We start from the raw sequence: 13,893 nt of genomic DNA, 5'->3' as shown, positions 1-13,893 counted from the left end.
CAGAGGAAGAAAAGGGAGTTGTTCTGAACAGCATCAACACAGATTGCAAGAACCGACATTGGAGCTGTTTGTGTTGCTTCTGTCAATCTGAAGTCGAGCGTGTGGGCTGAGTCGCAGGGAAAAATTCCCTGTGATGAACCTAAAAGCCCCAGGACATGCCCACCAAAGCCGATCCAGGCAGCTGAAATCTCTCCTCTTACACCCTCTAACCTCGGGACAGGCAGTTTTATTAAGACACCATGTGGGTAGTCCAGCAAATCACCCACCTGTAAACAATTTAATTAGAAGTCTGTCCTCAGAGTAAAGTGCTCATACGATGGCAGGAGAATACTAACAACCTGGGGTGGAAGCAGGGGGAATTCGCCAGTCTGAGCTCAGAGAGGAAGCTCTGAAACTTGAGCTCTGCTTTCACCACAGCCACTGATCCTTTGTATACCCTACAGCTAGTCATTTACCTGTCCTCTGCCTTTGCTCCTCCATCTGTGAAATGGCCATAAAAATATTGAGTCACCTTGCACAAATCTTGACTTGCAAAAAGGAAGCCCACATGGAAGCAGAGGTTGTTACTCTTGTGAAGTGGAATATATTGTATGACTATCTCTGTTACAATTACACCTTTTTAACCACGGTGTGGTTTGAACAGCAGCTCTAACGGTACAAATAGGTAACATCATAAACCCTTTACTTCTTCAGAGTCATTCTGAGAGGGTTAAATTACCTTCCCAGTCTGAACCACATCGTTGTGATGAGGAACTTGGGGTGTGCCTCAAAATTCAGAGAGCTGACTTACAGCACTCTCATGTCAAGGACAATTGCTGCTGTTTGCTACAGAACATAAGGGGATCAGACAGGCAATGACCTTACAAGAAGCAAACATGGCTGAAACATCAGGACACCTGGCAGTAATTTGCAGTGCAAGACAAATAGCTGGATAGACAACAACTATATAATAACCAACATCATATGGCAGCTGAAAGCAGGAAAAGACAGTGTTCGGTTTTATAGCAACAATGAAAAAACATGACCGAGCTGTAGGTGCCCAAATGTCCTGAAACGAAAGTGCTAAGGTGACAATAGGTAGTGCTTCATACTACCTAGAAGTGATTTTTGAACTGTTGGACAATGAATCTGTCACTAGTCATTTATTTGTTCTAAGTTTATGTGATGGGAAGACTTGGGACTTCCAAGTCATTTACTTCTCCTCACACTACACCAGCAGCTAAAGCACTGCACAGGGACTACCTCATGAGAACTGGCACACTTTTTTTCACCAAGACCTTCAGCCCCATGTCAGGGAAGAACATCACAAAGAGCACTGCCAGGCATTGTCATTCACATCCCTGTACATACCGGCCACATTCTTTGTCAATGGCACAGGAAATCAGAGATGTCAAAAAGAGACAGCTGTTGGAAGGGACACATGCACTGAAGTCATGGCATGGCTCTCTCAGGTCTAGCAATTTCCATTATGATTAAAATAAACACAAAAGGTAACAGTGCCCATTGATCCTATAGCACCTTCCACATAGAATTCACTCTCCAAACACAACCCCTATAAAACAGGCCCCACAGAAGAGCTGGCTGCCCTCCTTCCCCCAGGGGCTTGCTTGGGCTTTTTGTCCCCATTTATTTTTTCCTTGTACATGTGTTTTAACTCTAACACATTGCTCTCCTCCTCTTCTGTCTGCTCTTTCTTAGAAGCTCTGGTTCTTTGTTTGGAAAAGGTTAAACCAATCCCAAATTATACAGAATGAATCCATAAAGTTTGTTCTTTGTCTTCAGTGGCAACAGATGCAGACCCAGGAACAGGAATTACAGTCACTGATGTACTACAGCTGCCTTTAGGGCAATATGACAGACTCCTAGAATGAGCTCCCTGTTATTGAACTACAAATTTATAACACATATCTCAGCTTATGCCCCATCACTTGATTAAACACAATACAGCAAGCCAATGCAGCATGGCTTCCAGAAGGAGGAGATGTTGATAGCTCAATGAAAATAAGCAAAATAACTTTGAAGGCAGAATCATGAAACACAAAGAAGTCCAGCAGTCAGATGATTTTGAACTTGTCAGAAGACCTTTGAGCATAAGCTGTGCTGTCATAAGTAGCAGCAACGTGAAATGAACCTCCCCAACTCTGACACTGCACATCAGCCCAGGGCCTTTGAAAACCTGGAACATGCAGACTCACCCAAATTACAGTGGGCAGTTAAGATACAGCCTCACAAAGCACAACTGAATAATGCAGAAAGGGTACGTGAAAAGAAGAAACATGCAGTTCATCTGATCGTGACTGTTACACTCAATCTAGTGCTACTCTACCCTGGTAATTGGTAAACGGATGTCTGAATAAGCTCAAGTTCAGGACAACACGAAAACATTACCAGAAATGTCATTAAGAAATGCAGGATCTTTTCCTACTTCCAGAGGTTTTAGTCCTAACCTCATTTCTGATTCTCTCAGACTTGGGAAAAGATCTGATGTTTCTGAAGAAGGGTTAGCAAATGTCTTCTTGTCAGAGACCAGATGCACTACCAGAAATTTGAGCCCAAGCTTCTGGCAGAGATTAGTTTCTGGGAAAAGAGCTCTTTTCAGCTAAGTTCAGCTCTGTGTCTTGACCTAACTTCACAAAAAGAAACAGGAAGCACCACAGAGTCGTTCATCTGGCCTGTTTTAGACCTGTATGAGTTGCCCTCACAGGCACACACCTCTCTCCTTGGATTATAAAGGGACCCAAAGCTGATGAGCTCAGATTTAGGTATCTAACTCTGAGAATCCTAAAGGTAGAGCAGATGGATTATGTCCTCAAAAATAGCACCTAGTCTCAGAGTTATGATTCCATTTTCTTAGCACACGACAGTGATTTAGTTGATTAGATGTAGATGTAGTTGATTAGATTTTAGATGTAGAGTTTAGGGATATGGTTTAGTGGGGACTGTTAGTGTTAGGTCAGAGGTTGGACTTGATGATCTTGAGGTCTCTTCCAACCTAGAAAATTCTGTGATTCTGTGATTCTGTGATTATCCACCAGCACTAAGGTACCAAGATGAATACCAAACGTGAGCACCCTTTTCTTCACATTTCTCCCTAACTTTACTCTGCTGCCCTTCACAAGAGCTGCCACTAACAGCTGAAAAAGTGATGGCATATATAATGAGATTAAAAAAAAAAAAAAAAAAAGAGAGAGAGAGAGAAATCTAGAACAAGAGATGCTAGTGTAGACCAAGCATGCCAGGTTGCCATATGTTTGCCTTCCTAGTTAGCTCACACCCTTCCCATGATTAAATGGGAGATCATCTGGATTGAAGGAAATTAGTATCTGTTCATTAGTCCTGTGAAGGTCTGGTGGCATACCGAGCATACAGCCAGTAGAATTGGTCAAAATATCAGGTTTATTGCAGTTTTTCCCACAAAAGCTAAAAACAGCACTTTAACCAAATTCTTTTTAAGATTTCTCATTGAAATAAAAACTTCTTCACAAGAGAATTTGAAAAAATTAAACATTCTGGTTAACATAGCATGAGCTAACCCCAAAGACATGGTAGTTTGGGTTCTGTTTGTTGGTACGTGTCTCTGGTAAGCTCTCAGGGAGGACAGGGTTTGTCATGATACCAACAAGGCTGGTGAGAAATCTTGGAAGCACTTGCCTGGATCCCAAAGGAAAAGTAAATTCCTACCAAATCCAATCTGTAGTAGAGTACAGCATAACAGTACCTCATTTATAGTACTTACACTAGTATAATTTGGAAAGGAACAATTCCAGTTTGGGAAATGAAATGCTTTATTTTCTACAGGGGAGGAGGAAAAACTAAATACAGCTCCTTTAATGAAAGTGCTTTATCTAAAAAAAGTTAAGAGATTTCTGGACTAACTTACTCTGACTTGAGAAATGCTAAGCAGCCCATGAAGAACTCTCCTTAAGTTCTGGTACCACAAGGTACGGTTGCTGTTAGCTTTGTGGTTGTTGTTGATGTTTGTTTGAACTAATCGGTCCCAGTTCAGCTCTCACTTATGCTGATCCCCAAATCCTCCTCATAGCTGATGCTGCTTGGGTATGGCATTGGAAATCTGAGCAGAGCCCATAGTGGGGTAAATGAGGGAAACAGATCACTTTAAATGAAGCAAGTTTAAAACAAATTAAAGAAGGGTGGGTTTTATTTCTTATGAGGAGCGTCTGAGGGAACTGGGGGGTGTTTAGTCTGGAGAAGAGGAGGCTCAGGGGAGACCTCATTGCTCTCTACAGCTACCTGAAAAGAAGCTGTGGGGAGCTGGGGGTCGGCCTCTTCTCACAGGTAGCTAGTGATAGGACCAGAGGGAATGGCCTCAAGTTGCACCAGGGGAGGTTCGGGTTGGAAATGAGGAGACATTTCTTCTCAGAAAGAGCAGTCAGGCATTGGGACGGGTTGCTCAGGGAGGTGGTGGCATCACCGTCCCTGGGGGTGTTCAAGGAGAGGTTGGACGTGGTGCTTAGGGACATGGCTTAGTGGTGACATTGGTGGTAGTGGGGTGGTTGGACCAGATGATCTTGGAGGGCTTTTCCAACCCTAATGATTCTATGACTCTGTGATGTCCAAACTATATGTGTGCTCTTGCCTGTTATGGTCATTCTCCAATTCACCAGGCTGTGTCTTACTACACCTCTTCCTGATCATAAAATACAGTAAATGAGTTTTTTTCAATGGTATTTTTTCCCACTCTAGCCAGGCCTTTATCTTTTTTTCAAGATGCAGTCCTGGAAAAGGCAGCAGCCTGTGAGCTCCAGCCTGCTGGATGCATCCAGAAGCAACCTGAAGGATCCCGGGGGGCTGAAGCCACCTGAATGATCCCCCTGCTGCTGGCTAGAGCAGATAGAAAGTAGCTGCAAAGAGGCAGGCCTACTTCCACCCGATTTATTATTCAAGTGTAAAAGTTTAATGCACCTATTTGAACAATTAGAGTATGCTCTCGAGCGTAGTTGTCTTTTTGCTTCTGGAGAGACAATGGTTCATGAATCAGTCAGTGCTATGGCCGGCACCCCAGCACGGATTGTTCATGAGTTGCTTGTTTCTTTGTACACACCCAGGAGGAAGAAAGACTTTTAATAATAGGCATCATTAAAGAAGATTTTAAGAAAATTAGGAACCTCATACAAAAGTCATTGGGCTTCTGGGACAGATTGCTCACAGCTGGAAGCCCAATATGTTTAAGGGTGGCTGATCCTACTCTAATACAAGTTTTATAAGATTTTTGCAATCCTGCCATAAAAGCGCCTGTAGTACAAAGCATGGCTGGAAGAAGCAGGACCTTCCTTTGGGAAAGAACTGAGCTGGCTTTGCTGCAATTTGCTCAGTATTTTCTGGGGATATTTTTATCAATGCAGTGTAACTGGTGATAATACTCTGATTACATTTAGCCCTCGAGCAGGAAAGGGGAATTAATTTCAGGGTTACTTTGGTTATTAAGGCTTTGGAGTGCTCAGGACCAAGTGTCTGTAACTCACAGGGCTTAAGATTTAAATTATCATGCTGTGTAAGGTTTGCTCTCTTCTTTGGTTTTGAAGAAAATAATGCCATCACTAAACTTTTCTTTTGCTGGTATCAACAATTTATTTTCCAGAGTTATTCTGCTACTATGCAAACCACCACAGCAACTGCATCCAGCAGCTTTACAATTTCAATTTTGATGCATTTGGTAATGTGTTGGTTCAGAAGACTGCATCTTGCCATATACTGGTAATTGTATCCCATCTTCGGAAAAAGTTACTAAGTAAAGAGATTATTTCTAGCTGAGTTGCCCAAAAAATCTTCCCACCTCCACCAAAAATTGCTATTTTGTCACAGCCAATATTTGTGTTAATTCAATCATTTCACTGAAACGTCCACACAAGATTCTTAGGTCCAAGACAGAAGAAGAAAACTGAGGTGGGAAAAAAAAAAAAAAAAAAATACAAAAATCAAAAACAGAGAACACACCACACAGACATGGCAGGAGAAAAAAGGAATTTTTACCACAATTTCAAAGCAACTTCTGCTTGAGGAGAAAGACTTGCAAGCCTTGATGTTCATGCAATGTGCATAGCAGGCTAGTTGCAGCTGCCAGGCCTGATTTGTGGCAATACTCCAGAACAAACTGTTCGATTTAAAGTTCCGTAAAGCCATCCGGAGAAATGTAGAAGTCAAGCTGGGTTCTTTTTTCCCTTCTTGCATGTTCCCATCAGGAAGAAAGATTCTCAGAGACAAATTAGATGTTAGATACATCTCTGTAAGCCTTACGGAGGTTACAGGCTGGTAACTCATACAAAATAGTGAAATTAAAAGACTGAGCAAAAAAGCGTTAACGATGAAAAGCTGCAGAACCCACGACCGCACAGTACGGAAAGTTGAGAGTATAAACTGACATGTGCTTCTATATATGGACAACTTGCACATTTAAATATTATTCTGACATCAAGAACTGTAACGCTGGCTTGAAAATTATGAGTTTTTCAAAAAAAAAAAAAAAAAAGAGAGACTTTATTTGTCTTCATTACCTGACAGCACAAGGTTTGTGTTTCTGCTATAGTAGAATCATTCTCCTTAAACACAAAAGAGATCCATATAAAAAACAGCATGACAAAGGCCTGGAGCCTTAAGAAAATAAAATAGCCCACTTTTTAAAATATTTGGTATCACTCTGCCACTGCAGATACACAGGTTCGATTTATGCTGGTAAATTAAATGGTGCCAAGGGACGTTCCCAGGCACTGGGGTACCATCAGCTATATGGTTAGGTTGTAAGCATGATCCATAGCAACATTTGGGCCATGGCCAATTGCCACTGAGCCAGCTAATGCCAGAGCATGACTCGAGAATTAGCACAGTCCTGAGACCATCCCAAAGTCAGCCTGCATGTGCTCACTTTATTGGGAAAGGCAGGAGAGTTTAGTAAGAGCAGGCTTTCCCACGCAAGTGGATGTCAATGCCAGAGAAGGGTTTTGAGCAGGTTTAATTCATAAGCATTGCCATAACCACTCAGAACTGACATGGGAAGCAAGATGCTACATTTCAAAGTTAGTACAAGGCTTGATACTACCCTTAAAGAGAGTTCCAAGTTTACAGAAAATTAAATATCGTTTCATTTACCTGCAGTTTGGTAGAAAGAAGCCTAAGTTCCCCATTGAACCAACAGTTCGATGCTGTTTTTCTATGTCAGAGATGATCTTTAGTTACATTCTCGTCCATTTTAAATAGTATTAACATTGGTTTATCTTCGTTACAACCAAATAATTGCAGTTCTTTAGAGAAGTGTTGATTGCAGAGGTTCTCAGAGTAAATAATTTCAAGATATACAGGAATAAAATGTTTAAATCCTACTAGGACCGTAATATGGAACAATTCATCATACAGGCTCCCATCTCCATCGCACAGAGATGGGGAATCCAGAATATCTTGCTGAGATGTCTCTTGTGTTCTTCATTGAAGCCAGTCTGTTCTCACTCCCTGGACACTCAAGATACGGGCTACTCTGACTGGTCACTGCATGATAAACTCCAGGTGAAGGAGGGAAAAAGCATAATATAACACACAAACATTACACTTTGACTGTATCCTTTCATAATATTTCCCACAAGAGGTCACTAACTCCTTAAAGCCAGCAAATTGCAAACTGTGTATCCATGAAGTGCCTGTTACGGGAAAACAGTTTGTAATCTCCCTATTAATGCTTGGCACCAGGGCACACGCGGTATAATTATAGACTGTGGTGGAGTAATTTGAAAACTTTATTTCACCGGGCCATAATTATATCCTGGCTGTAATCCTTTAATTGCCAATATCATTTAATGTGTTATAGACATACCATACGACTAGATGAACAAACGTATTAAAACATCCTGCAAGCAAGCCACAGTAAAGGCGGTAGCATTAGACGGTGATGCAGGCTATTAAACAAGATGCACAATTAATAAGAAACAGAATACACAGCCTAGAAATATCAGGATTTCTACTCTCATGTTGTGTATGTGTTGCACTAACAGTTGGTTTTCTAAAGTACCCTACCAGATGCTTAAAACTACTGAAAGAACTGTGTCATAAATTGCCACCTATGTCAACCAACCATCAAGCAAGGGGCAGAAACAGACTTCCAGCAATTCTTTGGAAAGAATTGATGAGGACTTACCCTGAAGTAAATGCTGACCCAGTCCAAAATGCAATTAAACTACAGTAGATCATATATCTGGTCGCTAATGAGGACCGTTCTTCTGGTCAACTCTTATTTACATTCTTCACACTGACGTTGTCATATTTTGTTTTTATCATGTAACATAAAATACAAGGAAGCAGAGAGAGTTTGCTTAAACGTTTCGCTCATATGCAGCCTCAGAGCACACACAACTCATGGGACCAGAAAGAAAAAGGTTAAAAGGAAAGAAAAAGGTTAAAAGGAAACATAATTTGGAGCCTAGTTGTTAGTAGGTAATACATTGTTCAAAAAAATCACTGATCCAAGAGTTACTTGTATTTCTAACCAGTGATTGCCAATACAAATGCATAAACAGTTCAAGTACAGAAACTAGAACTTGGTCCCTTTGCCCACTCCAGTCTCTGATGGGCTCTCACATCCTCTCCTGGTGTAAGAGACTTCAGAAGCACAAGAAACCACTTAAACCTAATGAGAAATTTCCTCAGCAGCTGTTCTACCCCAAGGTTAGTTCTTTAGAGGCAGCCCTGCCAAGTTAGCAAACTCTGAATGAAGATAATGGGAAAAAAAATAAAAAAAAAAAATCTGGTTGCTGGATCTAAAGTCCCTGAAGCACTTAATCAGCTGCTTCAGAGAAGGGACAGGATTTAGGACACAGACAAAATGTGTGTCTCTTCATACACACATACACATACACAAAATGTGTGTCTCTTCATACCACCGGTCAAGGGCAGTGAATGAGCTTCCCTTTGTAAAAGAGGCTGCGGCTCTTGTCGTCACCCTGCAAGGCGCTGGAAAAACAATCACACAGCAAACTACTGAAAAGTTGTCCCAGATGAGTGCAGCTCTCGAGTCAAACTACTCTGCCCCTTTGTTTACTGATGTACAACAAACTTAAAGGTCACTGCTTAGGGAGCATAACGGAGATGCCCGTAATGGCAGAGGCATCACAAACCTTGTGTGTGGTGGCCATACCCTCATAAATACCCAATGTTTTCTGTCTTTTCCAGTTTACCTCCACTCCTTTTGTCTCCCATGCATTCAGAGGGTTAAATATCTCCCATTACAGGTAGCTCTGTCGCTCCCTTGCCCCAGTTGCAGAGGAAGACAAAGACAAAATCCCTTCAGGTTAGCACGACGCAGCGTTTGTTGGGAAATGTGAGATCTTTAATTTTAGAATAGCTGATGTAACTGGGAGGAACAGGCGGGCTCCTGGGACCACAAGGAGAGCAGCAGCAAACTTCAAACAAGACACAGCTAAAAAACAATGACTAATATTATAACCTAGTTATGCTCATCAGCTGAACTCAAGAGAACTCGGAAGGAAATAGCAGTAGAGAAGCACAAAAAGTGACAGGGAGTTTGCTTACTCATTTACAGGTACTTATGAATCCTATGTCTCTCTCCGTGTGACACCAAGCCTTTGTTGTAATTATTTGTAAAAAATGCAAATATTACTTAAATCCCTATGAAATTATAAAGCGCTCCCTCCCCTCCCTCAATTTACCTTGACCTCTGCTTCCAAGGCAGCAGACTTTCTTAGGCTAGCTCCAGAGCCTTTCATCTGCCTGGCAGGGGAGTGCTGCAAGACACAAATGCCACTTACACTGCATATAGAGGCGGAGTGGCCAGAATTTCCTTCGTGACCAACGTGACAGGTGCTGGTGCACATGAGAAAGCCGCTGCCACACAGGGGCTCTGTGTTGGACGCTGAGAACACAGCACGGCAGCTGTTAGACATGTGCTGTTTCCTGAGGCACATCAAACCTGCTATGCTAACACACACCTCGCACGTGAATAAGCTGCAGGTCACAGGATTTACTTTTAAACCATTCACAAAGCCAGGTATGGAGCGTACCAAACAAGTAACAGGTTGGCACAGCTAGGCAAGCTGTGAACATATAAGCAGGACTGCAAAGGCTGTTCATTGCAAGAATGTTAAATTAAAATACCCTCGTGTCATCTGGAAGTTGAAGCACTTGTCCTGAAGCATCACCGATCTTCATGGGTATAGTGTCAGTCGTCCTCAGCGAGCCTGCTCCCTCACCAACTGGACCACCAAAGAGACCAAAATCAAGGCCAGGCTGGGATTTTCCTCTGACTTTGAGCCTTTAACAATTAGATGTAATATTTGTGCTAGACATCATAGCCTTTTCTAGTCAATAGAGAGGATAAAGCACTACCAAAGGAGGAGTCAACTGACCTGCTTTAGATGCACATCATAGGAAGAGACAACTTGCCCTCAAGATATAATTATGCTACTCTGTTTGAAGCCAGAGTGACCATGTCAGGCATCTTCACCCACCTTTTGATAGTTAAATCAGAGCAGACAAATGCTATAGCACTAAGAGGCCCCTAGGAAAAGATCAGAAAAAAAGCACAGAGAAATGAAGCGACTTCCCCAAAATGATGCAATTTTAAGACTGACAATGGCAGATGGCAGTAAGAAATGGCAAGTGCCATTTGCAGGATTGCAACATTGCAGGATCAGTAATCCCAAAAGGGAGCCTTTTTCACTGACTTTGGGCCAGGCTGTGAATATCAACAGGATGATCATCACATCTGAAACAAGAACAAAAGAAGCCACAGAAGCAAGCTGTGAATATGTGCAATTCTTCATCATCTTCTACCAGGTACATTCAACTTGCTGTGAGGGACAGAGAAGAAGCCTAAGAAGTTAAAAATCATACGGACACTCATTTGCTACTTTCCTTCCTGGTGTTTATCTTTTGAAGAAATGTTCTTACTAATGTCCAGCGTATGAAAACGAGGAAACTGGCTATTTCTTTACCATAGTTTTACCTGAGCTTTCATTCACTGTAACTATCTGTCAGCCACTATGCAGCACTTCTTAATATTATGCAATGCACTGTTCAATTAAGCAGGAGGTTGCATATCTCTTCTGAGTATCCCTGGTGGTTTTAAATAAGCTTTTCACATGTTCCATCTCCAACGCTTGTTTGGCACAACAGTAATTTTTCCAGATGAGAGAGAACCTAGTTATATCATAAAGAATGAATTATTTAAAGAAAGATCAGCACTCCGGTTCACGTCAAGACTTCACTAATTGTATTTAATTGAAAGTACCACGCTGAACATATGCACAACACTCTTCAGGTTCATAAAAGCCTTAAGTGCTTTTAAATACTACTGCAAAAGGAAAAAGGCTCAGGGGATCAGTAGCAGGAAACAATACCTTCCACTTCTACAGCATTGACTCAAATCAAGTCAAAGTTAATCAAGGCTAAAATACATCATCTGCTAATTGGCTGATGGGGACTGATAAACCCCTCTCCTAACAGGCATGTGGTATCATAAACTCAAACTCAGAAGCCCCAGTTACAACTGTGCAGTTCAGACAACTGCCTGCTGCAGTTTAGCCTACCTAAATCCAGTCTCCAGGCAGCTACTGAAGCGATGATGTTGACCTAGGTCTTTAGAGTGCTTTTCTACAGATTTCCAAGTAATTTTACAAGCAAAGTAAAAAGGAGCAAAACAGAGGAACTGACTTCACTAGACTCATAGAGCAACAAGCAGCAAAGCTCAAGACCAGTTTAGGTCCAGGTTCAGTCCTCTATTTGGTAAATTTACAGCTTCACCCAGGTTCACCACGGTGAACCAATCCAGCAGATCTTTGCATGCAAGAAAAGATGGTGGGGGAGAATGCATCCTCCTGAGCTTCCCATTCAAATTGCATATTATTGCCTTTCCACTGCATCAGCTCCAGTGCTTATTGGGTTTTCAAAGAGTTAATTCATCTCATTAGTCTGACAGAACAACCCACGGAGATAAATGAGGTTTCTGCAAGGCTAGCATATCAAATCATCTCACAGAAGGGTTGTGATCACCAAAGCCTGCTGCAGGGACAAAGCAGGACCACAAGCTCCCCATCAGCAAGCTATCAGAGCAATTCAGGTGCTTTTGAAACCCCAGCTTAACCACATAGCAGTTCCCAGGCAAATGATCCCTTGTTTCAGATTCAAACTGGGTCTCAGCATTCAGGCTGCAGTGGTAGGTGAAATCAAATAGCCTGTCAAACTTAATACTTGGCCTAGCTACTTCTAAATTCCAACTTGTTTTACTCCACAGAGTCCTACGTGCTTTGGCAGAGTTTAATCCCAAATTATATTGCTGAAGACTGCATACCAACACCACCTCACCACTTCAAAGTAGATAAAAACGGGCACTTTTCCATCTAAACACATTTTCTGGTCCTGAAAACATACAGAAAGACTCGTCTTAGAGGAATGAGTAACTGATCCATCAGCCTCAGGGAGCTCCAGAAATTCGCTCTGAAATGTTAGGTATTAAGAGAACACACTTTAAGAAATCAGGCTTTGTAGAAATACACTAAAAACTGCTGGTGCATGTGACTGGAGGAAGAATAGATACCTGTTCCTTCTGGCTGCAAAGCTTGGGTTCAGTTCCTTCCTCTGTCCAAGAACATTCAAACAATGCACACGTGCCTTCTCAGGCGAGTGCCCAGAGCAGCAGGTTAAGGAAGCACATTTCAACTTGCTGTGCACAGAGTAGTGTGGTTACTCATTAACTATTTGCAAGGAATCTGTAAAAAAGCAAGCTGAGTTGCCAACAAGCTTAAATTAGACATAAAGAGGCTAATGACTCACATTTACGTTTGTCCTCTGACATCTCATCTGGACTTTTTTTCTGTCCAGTGATGGTTTAAACCTCACATGGTCTCTCTCATGTGATAGGCAGGGCAGCCTTCCAAATAGCTGAAGAGCAGGGGAGCCCAGCTTCAGAACACTCAAGTATTCTGTTTTCTAGCTATCAGTGGGGTGGGCCTTCTGTTGTTTTGTTTTTCTTCTTCTTCATTTCCTCATTTGTGAGGCTTGCTTGCTTTTTGACACGCATACAAGCACACACACATGAAAAAAGGGTGCCAACATCTTACACTGGAGTTGTTGAACAAAAGTCCACCTCCTATCTCTATGGTATCTCTCACTGCCTGGCTAAGATTGAGCGTAGACCACATGTAGCCATCCCACATCCCCAGCACATCTCATTCTGTAGCACCAAGCGAGCGTGACAGTGTCTCAGCCCACAGCTGCTCAGTGCACTGAACGTGGAAGTCTTCCTCTGAAGCCTGACTTCTGTCACATTGTGCCCAGTGATCTGGGTTCTGCTGTGTCCACTAAAAATAACAACAACAACAAAAATGAGCAGTGCAGTGACAAGCTTCTATTTTTCCATCTTCAAAATCAAGAGCCATTTTGAGACTAGCCAAATGGATGGTGCTAATGGCTCTTGATTTTGTGTGCAATTTTGAAGCATATTTTTCTCAGGATTGCCCATTTTCCTTGAATTAATAACCTCTGAACTTCTGCTAGGCTAACATGTCAGAATTGTTCAGGCTTATTCCCATGTTTCTGTTTCCTCAAGCTTTTGCTTAAGCAGATGATTTGAAAGTAGTAGAAAAACTCATTCAGTTCAGGGCTGCACAGGAATACTTGTCCAGCATTTTAAGTGTATTCCTAGCGATTTACTCTCATATGATTTGCACCTATTTAAAGTCTGTGCCTCGCCGTATTTTGCAGTAAGTCTTGTTGCAAAATATTTGAACATAGACAAGCTGATGTAACCCTGGAACAAGCTGAAACAGTGCACATTACATTGGATTACCCATTTCTTTCTTAGGGGAAGACTTGAGCAAAGTAAGCTTCAATACATTCACCCTGAGCCGAACTTTTAATTCAAAAGCATTCAGAACC

The 13,893-nt window shown here is 42.0% G+C and overlaps 1 long non-coding RNA gene across 1 annotated transcript; it reads left to right on the top strand.

Annotated features, from left to right (window-relative positions):
• Positions 1–4,243: 4,243 nt before the first annotated feature.
• On the top strand, positions 4,244–5,186 carry LOC118162301. The gene is made up of 2 exons (XR_004748384.1): positions 4,244–4,296; positions 4,735–5,186. It is a non-coding gene; the product is annotated as an uncharacterized LOC118162301 (long non-coding RNA).
• The last annotated feature ends 8,707 nt before the right edge of the window (positions 5,187–13,893 follow it).

The sequence above is a fragment of the Oxyura jamaicensis genome, chromosome 2 (assembly GCF_011077185.1).
Source record: "Oxyura jamaicensis isolate SHBP4307 breed ruddy duck chromosome 2, BPBGC_Ojam_1.0, whole genome shotgun sequence".
Classification (NCBI taxonomy): domain Eukaryota; kingdom Metazoa; phylum Chordata; class Aves; order Anseriformes; family Anatidae; genus Oxyura; species Oxyura jamaicensis.
Note: the sequence above shows the minus strand (reverse complement) of the source record. Positions and strands in the feature narration are given on the sequence as shown.